Genomic DNA, 14,019 nt, shown 5'->3' with positions numbered 1-14,019 from the left:
TTTATTTTACATCACATACACCACTTATAGTAGAAACAAATAAGGCAAGATTTCTAGAAAATGGTTATGTTGGAAAAGATGCATTACAAAACCTCAATTTTTAAAAATCTCAAGATAAGGATAATACCCCTGAGATGAATGATAGATTGCCTATCATTTTTCAACCAAGTGTTGAACCCACATGTGGTGCACCCACTACAGAAGAACCATTAGTGGTGCTGGAGAACACATACAGGAGAATCAGGAACCTCCGCCTGTATGGAGATCCACTAGAATTAGAAGATCTACTATTCATCCAAATTACGTGGTGTATTTACAAGAGCCCGTAAATCTCAAAGATGATGATCCCACAACATTTATGGAAGTTGTTGAAAGTAAGCAATCATCACTTTGGATTAAGGCCATTAAAGAAGAGCTAGACTCTATGGCCAAAAACAGAGTGTGAAACCTTGTTACATTACCTAGAGAAGTCAAACCCGTTGGGTGTAAATGGGTCTTTAAGACCAAAAGAAACTCCAAAGGTAATGTTGATAAGTATAAAGCAAGGCTTGTTGCAAAAGGTTTTACCCAAATGGAAGGCATTAACTATAGTGAAACTTTTTCGCCTATCTCAACTAAAGAGTCAATACAAATTGTACTTGCCCTAGTAGCTCATTTAGATTTAGAGCTACACCAAATGGATGTAAAAAGAATTTCCCTAAATGGTGAACTTGATGAAGAAGTTTATATGGATCAACCTCAAGGTTTCTCTAAAGGTGAGTCTGAACGTTTGGTTTGCAAGTTAAATAAGTCATTATATGGACTTAAAGAGGCCTCCCACCAATGGTACATTAAATTTATCGAAGTCGTTCTGACTTTTGGATTTACAAAAAACATTATTGACCGATGTGTGTTCCTCAAGACAAGTGAGAGTAAGTTCATAATCATGGTTTTATATATAGATGACATATTACTTGCAACAAACGATAAGGTCATGCTCACAAAATCCAAGGAGTTTTTTTTCCTTCATTTTGAGATGAAGGACATAGGAGATGTTGCTTTTGTTCTCGGCATAGAGATCCATCGAGACAGAACAAAAGGTGTTTTAAGCCTCTCTCAAAGAACATATATAAATAAAATTCTCAAAAGGTATGGGATGGAGAATTATTCTCCTACTACGACACCCATACTTAAAGGGGATAAAATGAGCCTCAAGCATTGTCTTCAAACTGAAGAAGACAATGCTCATGAACCAAATACCATATGCTTCAGTTGTTGATAGCTTGCAATATGTGCAGACCTGCACCCGACCTGACATATTCTATGCAGTTGGGGTTCTTGGCAGATTTCAGTCAAATCCAGGTCATGCCACTGGACAGCTGCAAAGAAGGTCATGTGGTATTTGCAAAGGACAAAAGATTATATGTTGACCTACAGGAGATTGGAGCACCTTGAAGATATTGGCTATTCGGATGTTGATCTAGGAGGATGTTCTGATAGTAGAAAGTCTACAACAAAATATATCTTTCTTCTTGCTGGTGGTGTCATTTCTTAGAGGAGTGGGAAGCAGTCCACTACTGTTGTACAAACCATGGACTCTGAATTCATTGCACTATTTGAGATGACGTCACAGGCTATCTGGTTGCGAAACTTCATATTTGGACTCAAAGTGATTGAATCCATTGGGAGACCACTTAAGGTATATTGTGACAATGAAGCCGTTGTGTCCTTTTTTAACAACAATAGGAGTACTACATCATACAAGCATATGAAATTAAAGTACTTTGTTGTCAAGAAAAGGACTGAGAATCAACACGTGTGTATTGACAACATTGGTACCAATGAAATTGTTGCAGATCCTCTTACGAAGGGTTTGGCCCCAGGATTATATGTTGAACATGTAAAGAGGACGAGTTTGTCCATTTCGTTGTAGTCAGATACATATTTTGTACATGTGATCACATATTGTAATAAAGGTTGATTCTCTTATTTATATTGCATAAAAGTTCTCCATGTGTATAAAATTTTGTTGAGCAATATAAATTGGACCCGAATAGAATCAAGGTCAATCTATTCAAGTTGTAATTCAAATCATTTGAAAATAACATGTTTTTTGTCCAAATGGAAGATTGTTAGTAATTTGAATCTAGATTAGATCCATTTGGATCTTAATTGGATCCAGATCTATTTTCCATAACTAACAATTATGGATGTCAAATATGTGGCGATTTGAAGTAGAGATCAGTCCCATATAGTCGTGGGCTTATATGTAACTATTAATCAGTTACAAAGAAATCCTTTTAGTGTACCTGTATGGTTGAGGGCAGAAGAGGATAATTAGTTTTCCTAAAGGTTTTAAATACACGATTGGGTCCCTGCTCTATTTTCTCATTCTGTGATGTGACTCACCTAAGGCAAAGAAAACCCACTGGACAGCTGCAAAAAAGGCACTCTCGCTTCATTCAGACACCCAAATTCCATCATCGAGCAATGGCAGGGACATCAGGTACATGCGTCTTTTGTTCTCTGTATTTCCAGTTTTAGTACATTATGCTTGTACCAATTGCTTTTAGTTTCTGGGGTCGATTTGACCCAACAGTAACCTCTTGCTTAAGCCAAAACAAGCATAGTCCCTAGGCGAGGGTACTCAGCCTTAGCGTCATAGCCACAAATATTGCGAGATTTATAAAAATCTTGCGATAATATCATGAGAAATTGCCTAAAAGTTTAAAAAAGGAATTTCTCGCAAGATTTTTAAAATATCACACGATTTATGAAAAAATAAATACCATGATTTAAATGCAATATTTACGTTTTAAATGGCTATGTATCATAAAAAACCATGTGTATTTTATTTTTAAATAATTTTTATTAATACTTTATTATAAAAATATTTTTTATATTTTAAATTTATTTTTTATTGCCAAGATTTTGTCAAAAAATACGAGATTTATAAAAAAATTCAAATTCTCACAAGTTTTTGAAAATCGATATTTTGCCGTCACTATGCTTGGTGTTTTATGTTGTCGTGATGACAACTAACTTGCTTGAGCAAGTGACTCAAGCAAATTAGAAAGCGACTCGCTTTTGCAAAGGTAAATGAAATAGGTTTTCTCATAACTTAACTTTTTATGTTTGGCTGCTTATATAAATCAGATTCATTTTCTCATTTAAATGAGAAAGTAAATCAGAATGATCCAACCCAACATGCCCTCTTCAGTCCTGGCCGATGTTTTTCTAAGATAAATATGAAAAACACTTGGAGTCATATACTTATTAATAATTTTAATATACATAAAAATATATTTGTTAATAATAAAATTAAGAGCTATAAAAATATAGATCATCACAACAACGTCACATGGTGTGCCATTTTCCTACACCACAAAACCTTAAATAGCGTGTCCGTGTGACCAAGGCAGAAGCTGGACCAAGTCCAACTTGACCGGAAGTCTTTTGGTGAAATGTGCCTTAATGACCTGACAATCATTTTTTATATATTTACACGGAGAAATTGCCCTCGAGAAGAGAGACCTAGCTGTGAAGAGATTGGAATATTCTTCCTTCGTAGCGACAACAATAATAACTCATTAACCATTAGGTTAGGTTAAGGACAATAGGTAATTTTAATGCCGTACTTACTGTTACTATCCTAACAGCTTTAAATTCTGTGGGCTTACCCTTTGCCTCTAAGAGGTGACACCGTGACATGACCTGACAACCTTTTACATTTTTTAATAAATAATTTTATTGTATTTGACCTAGGAGTTGAACCTGTCTTGAACCAAAACAATATGCAGTGTGAAACCTTGAGCCCCACGATGCCACAATGAAATATTACCCAAGTCTTATATCAAATGCTTAATTTCTTAGCATTCTTATTGTGTTATCACAATCCAATGAACATGTGTACTATATGGGCATGTTTGATGGCTGGTTTAGGTTTGGACAAAATGAACAAAAATAATGAAAAAGAAAAGAACATTGGTTATGTTTGTTATGTAACAATTGTTTTAAGTCAAACGTTTGTTTCAATCGAACTCAGATGCTATGTTCTAAATATTCGTTGTTTGATGATGATGTGTGAATAACTTAGACAGTCATGGATAATGGATCAAATTACTTTGTTTTGGATGGTAAGACTACCATTTTACATGTTTTAAACAAGTTTATTATGGTTTTTTGCTCAAATAGGGATCCAATTATGAAATTATATCTAAAATCATGATTTTTTGCCTCGAATATGGATTTAAAATTGGATTTTTGCCATGAATATAGATCTTGAATGACATTTTTGCCTTGAATATGGATTTTTGCTCTGAATATGGATCTCAAATTGATTTTTTGCCCCGAATATGGATCTTGAATTAGATTTTTGCCCCGAATATGAATTTTTGCTCTAAATATGAATCTCAAATTGGATTTTTGCCTCAAATTTGGATCTCGAACTGGAGTTTTGTCTCAAATATGGATATTGAATTGGATTTTTGCTTTAAATATGGATCTCAAATTGGTTTTTTTCCTTAAATATGGATCTCAAATTGGATTTTTGCCCCAAATATGGATCTCAAATTTGATATTTACCTCGAATATAGATCTCTAATTGGATTTTGCCACGAATATGGATATCAATTTGGTTTTTTGCCCCAAATATGATTTTTCAAAAGCTATTCTATATTGTGTTCATTTATAAAAAAAAAAGGTGAAAAAGATTTTTACAAAGTCAACATTCTTGGATTATCTCAAAGTCTTAAAAAAGGTAAAGAAGATTGAAAGAATCTTTCAATTCATAGCATTTGTGGAGGCACCCACAAGGTTCTTATTAGTTGTTTTATCCTTTGTCTCAATGGGTTGACTAAAATTAGCTTAAAACTCTTCAGGGGATATATCTTTTATACATATGCATGTCTTTATATTTTGCAGTTCAACACATGATCTAAAAATAGAAATAGTGTGTGATCTTTGCCATCATATTCATGGAGAATTAGACATGCTACGGTTTAGATCAATTTGGCATTGACAATTTAGATCATTTAGTGAAAGAGCAGTATTAATGAAGATGTATGACTTCATAAAAAAGTTCAATTGGTACATTGAGACAGGATATGTCCACATAATACAAATCATCCATATAAGTATAATTATTGTTCATATAAGTCTATAAAGCATTCCAAAATCATTTGTTATAAACTATCACAAAAGTCTATTCACTCTTACAAGATTGGCTCAGCACTAATCTTATGGATATCCGTAGAAGAGGGATTGGAGACTAACAGGCTTCATCTACCATGTTGTGTGTATGTGTGTGCACATTTGTGTCTGTGTGCTGTCTTAAAACAGAACACATGATTATCTATGCATCCATAAGTGAAATGCTCATCACAACTTTCTTAATCCATTCCTAAACTTAGAAATTTTAGAAGAACATCATGTAGCAGTGCTTTCACACATATGTTAAGATATAGAGCACCAAAATGTTTAAGCAACTTATTTCTAATTATGAATATAACAAAGGAAACATCTCTCTCATGCAATGATTGCATTGAGAGATATACATGCTTCTTTGGTCGGCCTCATCAACTTGTTGATTCATTATAAATAGATTTGAAAGAGTCTAGCTCTTCACCAGCTATCCCAAAGTCGAAAAGGTAAGTACACTAGCAGAACAACAAACCATTCAATTGCTTTGTGCTTAGCAGATTGTAGGTGAAACAATAACAATATAGGCTTCAATTGAATGGATCACAAATGGCATGTAATCTATATTTTCAATATATTGCGTGTGTGTGCCTAGTGTTTTTAACATAACTATCAATAACCTTGTCCTCTTCTTTTTGAAAAGCAAGTATGCAAATACATATGCAAGACACAGGCTTGAATGAATTACATCATTTATGGCAACAAATTGTTCAGTCCTGAGTTTCAAATGCATTATGAGTGACATGTGTCTTGACTGCATTTGTGTGCATGACTCCACACATTTTGTTGCTATGCTAAATTAGGAGACATGAACTGCTTAAACACTTATAGTCATCCTTTCTTCACTCACTAAGGGACAACCCAAGGGGATTCAAGACTGGGGCTTGTTCTAATATGGAGTAATTTCACAATCAAACTATTTTATATCCCATTATAAGCATCATTCGGTTGAAAGGTTTCAATCCTTATCTCAAAAGTTCATTTTCATGAAAAAAAAGAAACTAAAAATATTTAAGGTTAAATGCACATGAAAGGAGCATCAATTTTCAATTCTATCAACCTTGTAACCAAGTATTGAGTATCAACGAGAAAGAATCATGCATAAATACATATATGTGCACACATACAAACTATATGGCTTTAATTATGAATTATAATTTATTGTTGTCAACAAATAAGTTCCTCTACCAATCTCAAATTGCATTGATTTACCTGGATTATGGTTAGACATGATTTGTTAAGAAATTCATGCCAGATAAATATAAAGTTTCAATAATACATGAGCATAGCAACATGAAAACTGCTACAATTACAAAGCTATATTCTTATTGGAAAAACAATGTCTATAGATTTGATCGGTGCATCATCCTGATGAAAAAACAATGCTTACAGGGTAGATGAAGTGCCATGTTTGCTAAATAAGTTTGATGGAACTGAAAAATTCTCATGCAGAGTTGAAGAAAATCCAAACATGCAAAATCTTCTTGTTCCTGATAACAAAGTTGTGAATGAAAGGTTCATACAACACAATGCAAAACATGAGAATTATGAAGCATTAATTTTGAAACAGACTACTGATGTATTTATGTCATCTCATTTAACAACAAAAGAGTTTAACATTATTGAAGAGAATAAAAATAAAGAGTAACAACTTACAAATATTATGCATAATTTTTTAATTTGTCAAGAAGGAAAGCTATTTAATAAAGAAAGGCAATTTATAACTTCGCTTATGCACATTGTTCAGCCATAGCCAAAGAATGCTAAGATACAAAATAAATGTATGTGAAGATTATATATTTTCAACAACTTTGCCAATTGGACTCTTCAAGCTTTCAACCTTCCTGACTTTAAAACAAGTCATAGTAGTCTTATAGATGACTGGCACACGCAGGTGTGTGTGCACATGCATGCACACACAACAAACACAAAGCAGTATGAGTTATGAATTCCAAATGCAAGCATCTGGTGCAGTTAGCTCCATGAGTCCATTCAACTAAGCAAAGTTGCCAGCCTCATAGCTAACAGAGCAAGCACTAGAAGTCTAGAGCCCATGTTGGAGAAGTTGGTTTGATCTAATTCAAAGATACCAATGGTTCAAAACTCATCTCAGCTTTGAAAATGATATGTAGTATCTAAAAAAATTAGGAGTTTTAAGCTATAGATTTTCTGGAACCTCTCTCGACTAAGTGAGAATTTTTGCCTAACTTTATCAATCCAAAGTGCTTTTTGGAGTTCAATAAGCCAAAATTTTACATCACTAATCCTTTCAAAGTGTTAACTAACATAATCTCAAACTTGAACTAACAATTATAGTTAAAACACAAAAAACCAATGCATATTTCAGATGTTTAAGAGTTGACACAGTGTTTACTCTATTTCTCGACAATTCTTATAAAACTTAACCTAAAATATTCTATATAAACATTATTTCTGATTCACAAATTAATGCATCTCAAAGAACAAAAATGCAATATTGAAGCTTAAATAAACGACCTCTACCATCAAGAATAGGAAAACATTATACTTTTTTTATCCTCACAAGCACGAACAACAATCTACTTCATTTTACTAAATTTCACAAACAAAATTGTAAAAATGAAGCAGCACTACCCGATCTCTCTAATCAACCGAAGAAAATTAAAGAGAAAACCATAAAATCAAGCCTATGAAAAGGGAGAGGAAACCCTTGTATGGACGAAGGGAGCCTACAAATAGATCAGGAAACCCCCAAAACAGAAAAAAATCCTTATAACGTATTATTGGAGTCCCATGCTTCTGTAGAGAGAGGGGGGGTAACCTTCTGGAAGTTTGTTGATCATGGGAACGCTTTTTCCTCAATGACAACACATGGGTGACCTTAGTGGCAGAGACCCCTTCTACCTCAATAACAAAGAAAGGAACCAGTTGGGTTGCTGGTGGTGTTTCTTTCTCAGTAACACAGCGACACCCTTTTGCAAAGGCGACCAATTGTGGGGGAGACAAGTGGTGGTGGGTTTTGAGAAAGAGGAGACCCAATGGCAACACAGTGGTGACAGAGAGATAGGGAAAATGTAGGGGTGCCCTTTGCAGAGGCAACACAACTGTCGGGGAGGATTGTGTGATGCCCTCCTCTTGTGGTGGTGGTGGTTCTCGCTAAGGCGGTAGGAGGTGAGACGAAAAGTCGAGGAAGGTAAGGGTGGATGAAGCACCGATGGCAACCCTGCTTCAGAGTCGAGGCACACTCATCGAGAAGATTTTGTTCCCCTCATCCATGTTACTTTGTAACAAGAGGAAGGGTGGAACGAAAAGTTCATATGTTTAAGGACGTGATGGACGTGCGAAACCCCATTCATCGCATCCAACATTTGTTGGAAATCGTCGTTCCCAGCAAGATTTTCGTCTAAATCACGCTAAGAATGGCACATCAAACATATCCTATGGCATTAATATTAGCAATAAACTTGGTTTTACAATGGGTACCACCTTTTCCCACAAGGCATATATTTTCGTATGGAAATCAGGGTTTCCTGTGAGAAAAAGGTACGCATGAGTGTCCTTCAAGCCATGTGCCCTTGCTCATGAAAGAGTTTGTTTGTTTGTTCTCCTTATGGAAAAATGGGGTATGTTTGATGGCTTATTCAGGATTAGACTGAAGTCGTTCTTTTTGTTCCAAGTCCAACAAAATGTCTATTGTTTGATGAGAGAAGAATGAAGAAGAAGAAACCCTAATCAATGAAAATAAAAACCTAATCAAGAAGAAAAACTTTAATCAATAAAATCAAACAAAAACCCTTAATTTAAGAAAACCGTCACATATGAAAACCTAAAAATGCCTTAATTTTTTTTTTATTCAAACCATAATAAAAGAAAGAAGAAGAAAGAAGAAAAGAGAAACCTCGTCAGCAGCCTCATCCCTAGCAGCCTCTCATCACCTCGCCAACAGCCTCACATCTCCTTGCCGACAGCCTCATCTCCGGCGTTAGTGACCCCTTGGCTTCCTTCAAAGGAGAGAGAGAGAGTCAGAGGACCCCTACCCTCGATTTTTTTTTTTAGCATGCATTCCCCGTGTATTGTTTTTTTTGTAACAAGGGGAGGGGTGTTACGAAACTAACACCTTTTTAAGGATGCAGCAAACACCATTTTGAGCGTCCACCACATCTAACATTTGTTGAAATCACCATCCTCCCCGTTCATTTCATCCCATTTTGGGCGGGGGACAGTGATTCAAACATACCTTAGAGTTGTGGAGCTCACTGCTCTTTAGTCTTTACTTTTTTTTATACTTCACAACTCACTTATTTAAAAAATCACATTTACCTCAGTCCCAATGAGGTATGATGGGGTTGGTGGACTAACTGGGGTTTACTTCATGGGGGAAGGCAGACCCGAAAGTTCTCCATCATCATAAAAAACAAAACAAAAATACTTACTTATCGCTAAGTCCAAATTCTCAACACATGGCTTAGTCTTAGGGCATCTTGGTGTCACATAAAGTGGGTTGTTTTTTTTGCAAAAATGCATCGATGATGAACGTGTACTTTTGTGGAGCCCACAATGACAACACAAACATCCAGCAAAGGCCTTGGGTCCTAACCTCAGAGTTTTACGCATCTGGGCTGATAACTGCAAGTATGACAAGATGAGCCAACGCAACCACGTCTTTGAGCCCAGACGTGGTTTCCTGAGGTGATTAAAAAAAAACAGGTTCCTTGGTGGATGAAGGGAACAGTTTCAAAGGTTTTGCGCCATCAGGCATGGTGTCACATAACTCGACACGTCTTTAGTCTTGGAACTTATGGGTAGGGGTGGCAATCGGGTAGGGGTGGCAATCGGGTCGGGTTGGCGGGTCGGGTTGGCGGATTGGTGTGTCAGCATACCTCAACCCGAACCCGACCCGTTTATTAAACGGGTAACCCGACACGACCCGTCAACCCATTTAATAAATGGGTTGGGTAAATGGGTTTTCAGGTTCACGGGTCAGGTTGGCGGGTCGGGTTGGCGGGTTGACGGATCGGGTTGGCAGGTAGGCAGGTTGGCGGGTCGGGTTGACGGGTTGTCGGGTCGGGCAGACGGGTTGGCGGGTTGACCCACCCGCCTAACCCGTTTATTAAATGGGTCAGCCGGGTTGGCGGGTTGGCATACCCCCGAACCCGAACCCGACCTGTTTAATAAACGGGTTACGCGGGTCGACCCGTTTATTAAACGGGTTGGCTTAAGCCCAACCCGAACCCGCCTAAGAGGCGGGTTGGCGGGTCGGGTTGGCGGGTCGTGTCAGAAATTGCCACCCCTACTTATGGGGGTTTCCCATGTAATAAACAGAAAAAAAGTTAGAGATGTAAACGGTACGGTACGGTTCGGATTCAGATCCAGATCGGATGTGACCAAATACCATGTTAGACTAATCGGATGTTGGCTAAACTGATTGGAATTTGGTTTCAGATTCGAAAGGTGAAAAGATCATACTAGAATTGCTTTTTTACATGCAAACAGATTTGGATATCTGTCAAATTCAGATATTTGTCATATTCGATAGCAAAAAATCAAGACCATACGGTTTTGACTTAACAATTGCAACTCAACGGAATCCAATTGGGTCGGATAGCAGATACAATTCAATCTATTGACATCCCTAGAAAATACACTATCAATCAAAAGGCACTTGAATTTAATTTATTGCTTATTTTTGCCTTTTTGATTTATTAGGCTTTCTTGATATTTTTCGAAAAAAAATATTTTTTTTTTAACTTTCAAGATTTTATTTTCAAAGAAGAAAGAATTCCAAGGATGAAAACTGTGACTGTAATTTAGTCATCATCCTTGTTGGACCAAACACGTAAACAGTCAGGATCGAGGTGGGTCCATGACCTGATCAAGATTAGCACTTCACTGGGTCCGGATCTGAACGTGTGGTGACACGTGGCATGAATGAGGATTTGGTAAGAGTCATTTTGGATAGATCACTGATGCTTACGGATCCAGAGGTGGATTGGTCTTATAAGGACAGCCCACCAACCGCCATGCATGGAACGAACAACCTCCATGCAATTTCTTGGTTTCATATTTGATGAGAAAAGTAGGATGGTTTGACAAAATTTGCCTTCAGGGTTGCATTGCATTTTTATACATTAATACAATATAAATTCAAGGTACAATTAGGGATGCAAACGGGTTGGATATTTTCTTGCAATACCTGTGGAACCAGAATGTCAGTACAGGAAGAATGGTAAGAAGAGGAGTGGAGCTGGCTGTTTTTTTTGTGCTGAGAAGACCAAGCAGAAGGAAGTGTGATATTATCAAGCTTGCAATTATACGCCCATGAATGTGCGACCAAAATGCAGCTATACTTTCATATACTGGATCATAAACATTGACAATCTGGAGAACCAACATAAAATCAAAAGTTGTTTGCAACTGTAAATACATATCACCTGACACAGAAAGGATAAATGGTGGTACAAAGTTAAGATGATGACAAGATGAAGACAACCAGAGTCCACAGGTGGTACAAACATCGAAACATGCATCACAAGGATAAATGTTTGTCAAAATCTAATACTTCGTGCATATTATCACTGTCATGTCCAAAAGAGAGTTATTTAATAAACAAGTCATCTGGGAATTGATACTATAGCATCTACAAGTTGGAAAAGAGTACAATAAATGAATAAAAGGAAAATAATGAACAAAAGGAAAAAAAAATTATAAAATCTGCTACTGTACTAATGTTACAAAATTAGCAATTGATAGATAACCAACAAAGCCCAAACATACAATGATGAAAAGATCAGATATAACAGTGTTGAACTATAAAACATATTTAAAATCTAAGTTTGTAATTATCAATCACTAATCATAGTTCATATCTTTTTTCATGTCCAGTATGTTTTTATTAGTATGTAGATCCCCCAACATTGACCAACTGGATTTTGGATAAACTGAGTTTCAGATTATTTTTTTCTCAAATATAGCCTTTCCAGGTTTACTGCTAAGAAGAAGAAAAAACTAACCTGATGGCGATAAACAAGGAATGCTAAGCTGAAGGAAATGACCATAAATGGTAGAAGGAGTGGAGAAACAACTGCATACACAAGCCCAAGAAGAAAATATAGCTGAAGTTTCGTAAGATTCTCTGGAATCCCAATGTTCCCCGGATCCATTGCACGATCTCTCTCTCTCTCTCACTTTTTTTACCAAGAACATAATTTTAAGATGGTATATGACCAATGGCTTCAGCGGGAGAATCTCACTAGCTTTACCAGCCCAACCATCAACCATTACGTATGTCATGAAAAATGTTTCCTTCATTGGAATTGATACTCCAATTGTTTTTGGGACCCTGTAAAAGTGTAACCACCTCTAAGATTGCCTATGCAAATTTAAACACTCCATGCTTGAAGCAAGTGATGAGTAAGCAAGTGATGTGAAGGCCAATCCATGGGCTTTCATTGATCCATGTTCTCAGTTTCCTAAATGCTGCACACACACACACACACACACACACACACAAGCCAACTGTTGTTGGATCAGAGGGCCTTACTCGCTTGGTGTGGTTGATGTATAAATGAAGGAAGCTGTTGAAAAGCTGTTCCGGCAATTATGCTCCCCAAGAATACATTCACCAACATGAAGTAATAATATTTGGCTGCTGCTTTTCTTTCTAGCTTCGACAATGACACATGGCCTTCAACTTTAGGCATTACCATCAAGATTTTAAGGAGAAAATAGAAGAAAAATTTTAGTGCAAGTCCAGGAAGAAAACCCTGAACGAATGATTTGATCACTTTCCTGATGACATAAACATTCAGAATATTAGCAAATCAGTGATGCAACACATAGGCATTTCTAGGATGAGAAAAAGAAAATTCGTAAAACTACACAAATTATTTCTATCACATAAAATAGGCAAAATCACATGCAGTTAAGATGGATTTTAGTTCTCATAAGCTGTGGCCATTAGTCTTCATTGAAAGGAATGCACTAAGAAAGGAGAACATGTACCATTAAAGAGAAAATAGAAAAATCACATTCAAACAAAAAAAAGAAACTTGCAAGGAATTAGAAATCAGCATGACAACACAAAATTTCCATAAATATCAACAGTCTAACTGAAATACTTACAACTCAATCACTAGCCTGAGGAAGGGAGCAACTCTATCTAAACCATAAAGATTTGCCAGTGATTACACAAAAGCTATAGGTATCATGTAAAAGAACACCAACGCAAATACGGATACTGCCATTCGAATGCTGAATAAATTTATGTTTTGGAATGGATGTTGGTTTAGTGGATATGAAATCTGTAATATGCCATAGATCTATGGGTTGTCTTTCCACAATGATTTAAAAACATGTAATCGTTTAAAAAAAATTGCAAATTTTCAGGGGTGAGTTTGGGTTGTTACACATATCAAGCATACCCTCAATGGACTTGCAGATCTTAAAGGCGAATTAGCTAAGCGAAATGCGAGAAGGGATCTTGATTCGATCAATTTTTTTTATATATCTTTTCTCATTTTCATTGATCCTCACGAGGAATGTGCATATCTTAATCAAGTGTTTATTGGTTTGAATCTAGTGGAATTCTTCACAGATCCACATGAAGCTTGTGTAGCACTTGATCGTTGGCTAGAAGATGCAGATCTTTCTCCAATTTTTGATGATCTGAGCAATAAAATTTATCACCGATTTGATGAGGATGATGAAATAGCCATTAGCATCGAACACTTTTCGGTTGATCCTAATGATGCATGCTCAAAGTTGGGAGGGTTACTTGATGTGCATACCGATATCCTCAATCGAAGGGGTGATCAACAAGTGGCATTTTGGGCTATAAAAGGTAAGGGCGGCCATTAGTTAAGG

At 36.4% G+C, this 14,019-nt stretch overlaps 1 pseudogene; it reads right to left on the bottom strand.

Annotated features, from left to right (window-relative positions):
- Positions 1-11,301: 11,301 nt before the first annotated feature.
- On the bottom strand, positions 11,302-13,400 carry LOC149845227 (hyperosmolality-gated Ca2+ permeable channel 1.8-like; annotated as a pseudogene).
- Between the last annotated feature and the right edge of the window lie 619 nt (positions 13,401-14,019).

Source organism: Nuphar pumila, chromosome 2 (genome assembly GCF_984573655.1).
Source record: "Nuphar pumila chromosome 2, dmNupPumi1.hap1.1, whole genome shotgun sequence".
NCBI lineage: Eukaryota > Viridiplantae > Streptophyta > Magnoliopsida > Nymphaeales > Nymphaeaceae > Nuphar > Nuphar pumila.
This window is presented reverse-complemented; position numbering and strand designations above follow the sequence as displayed.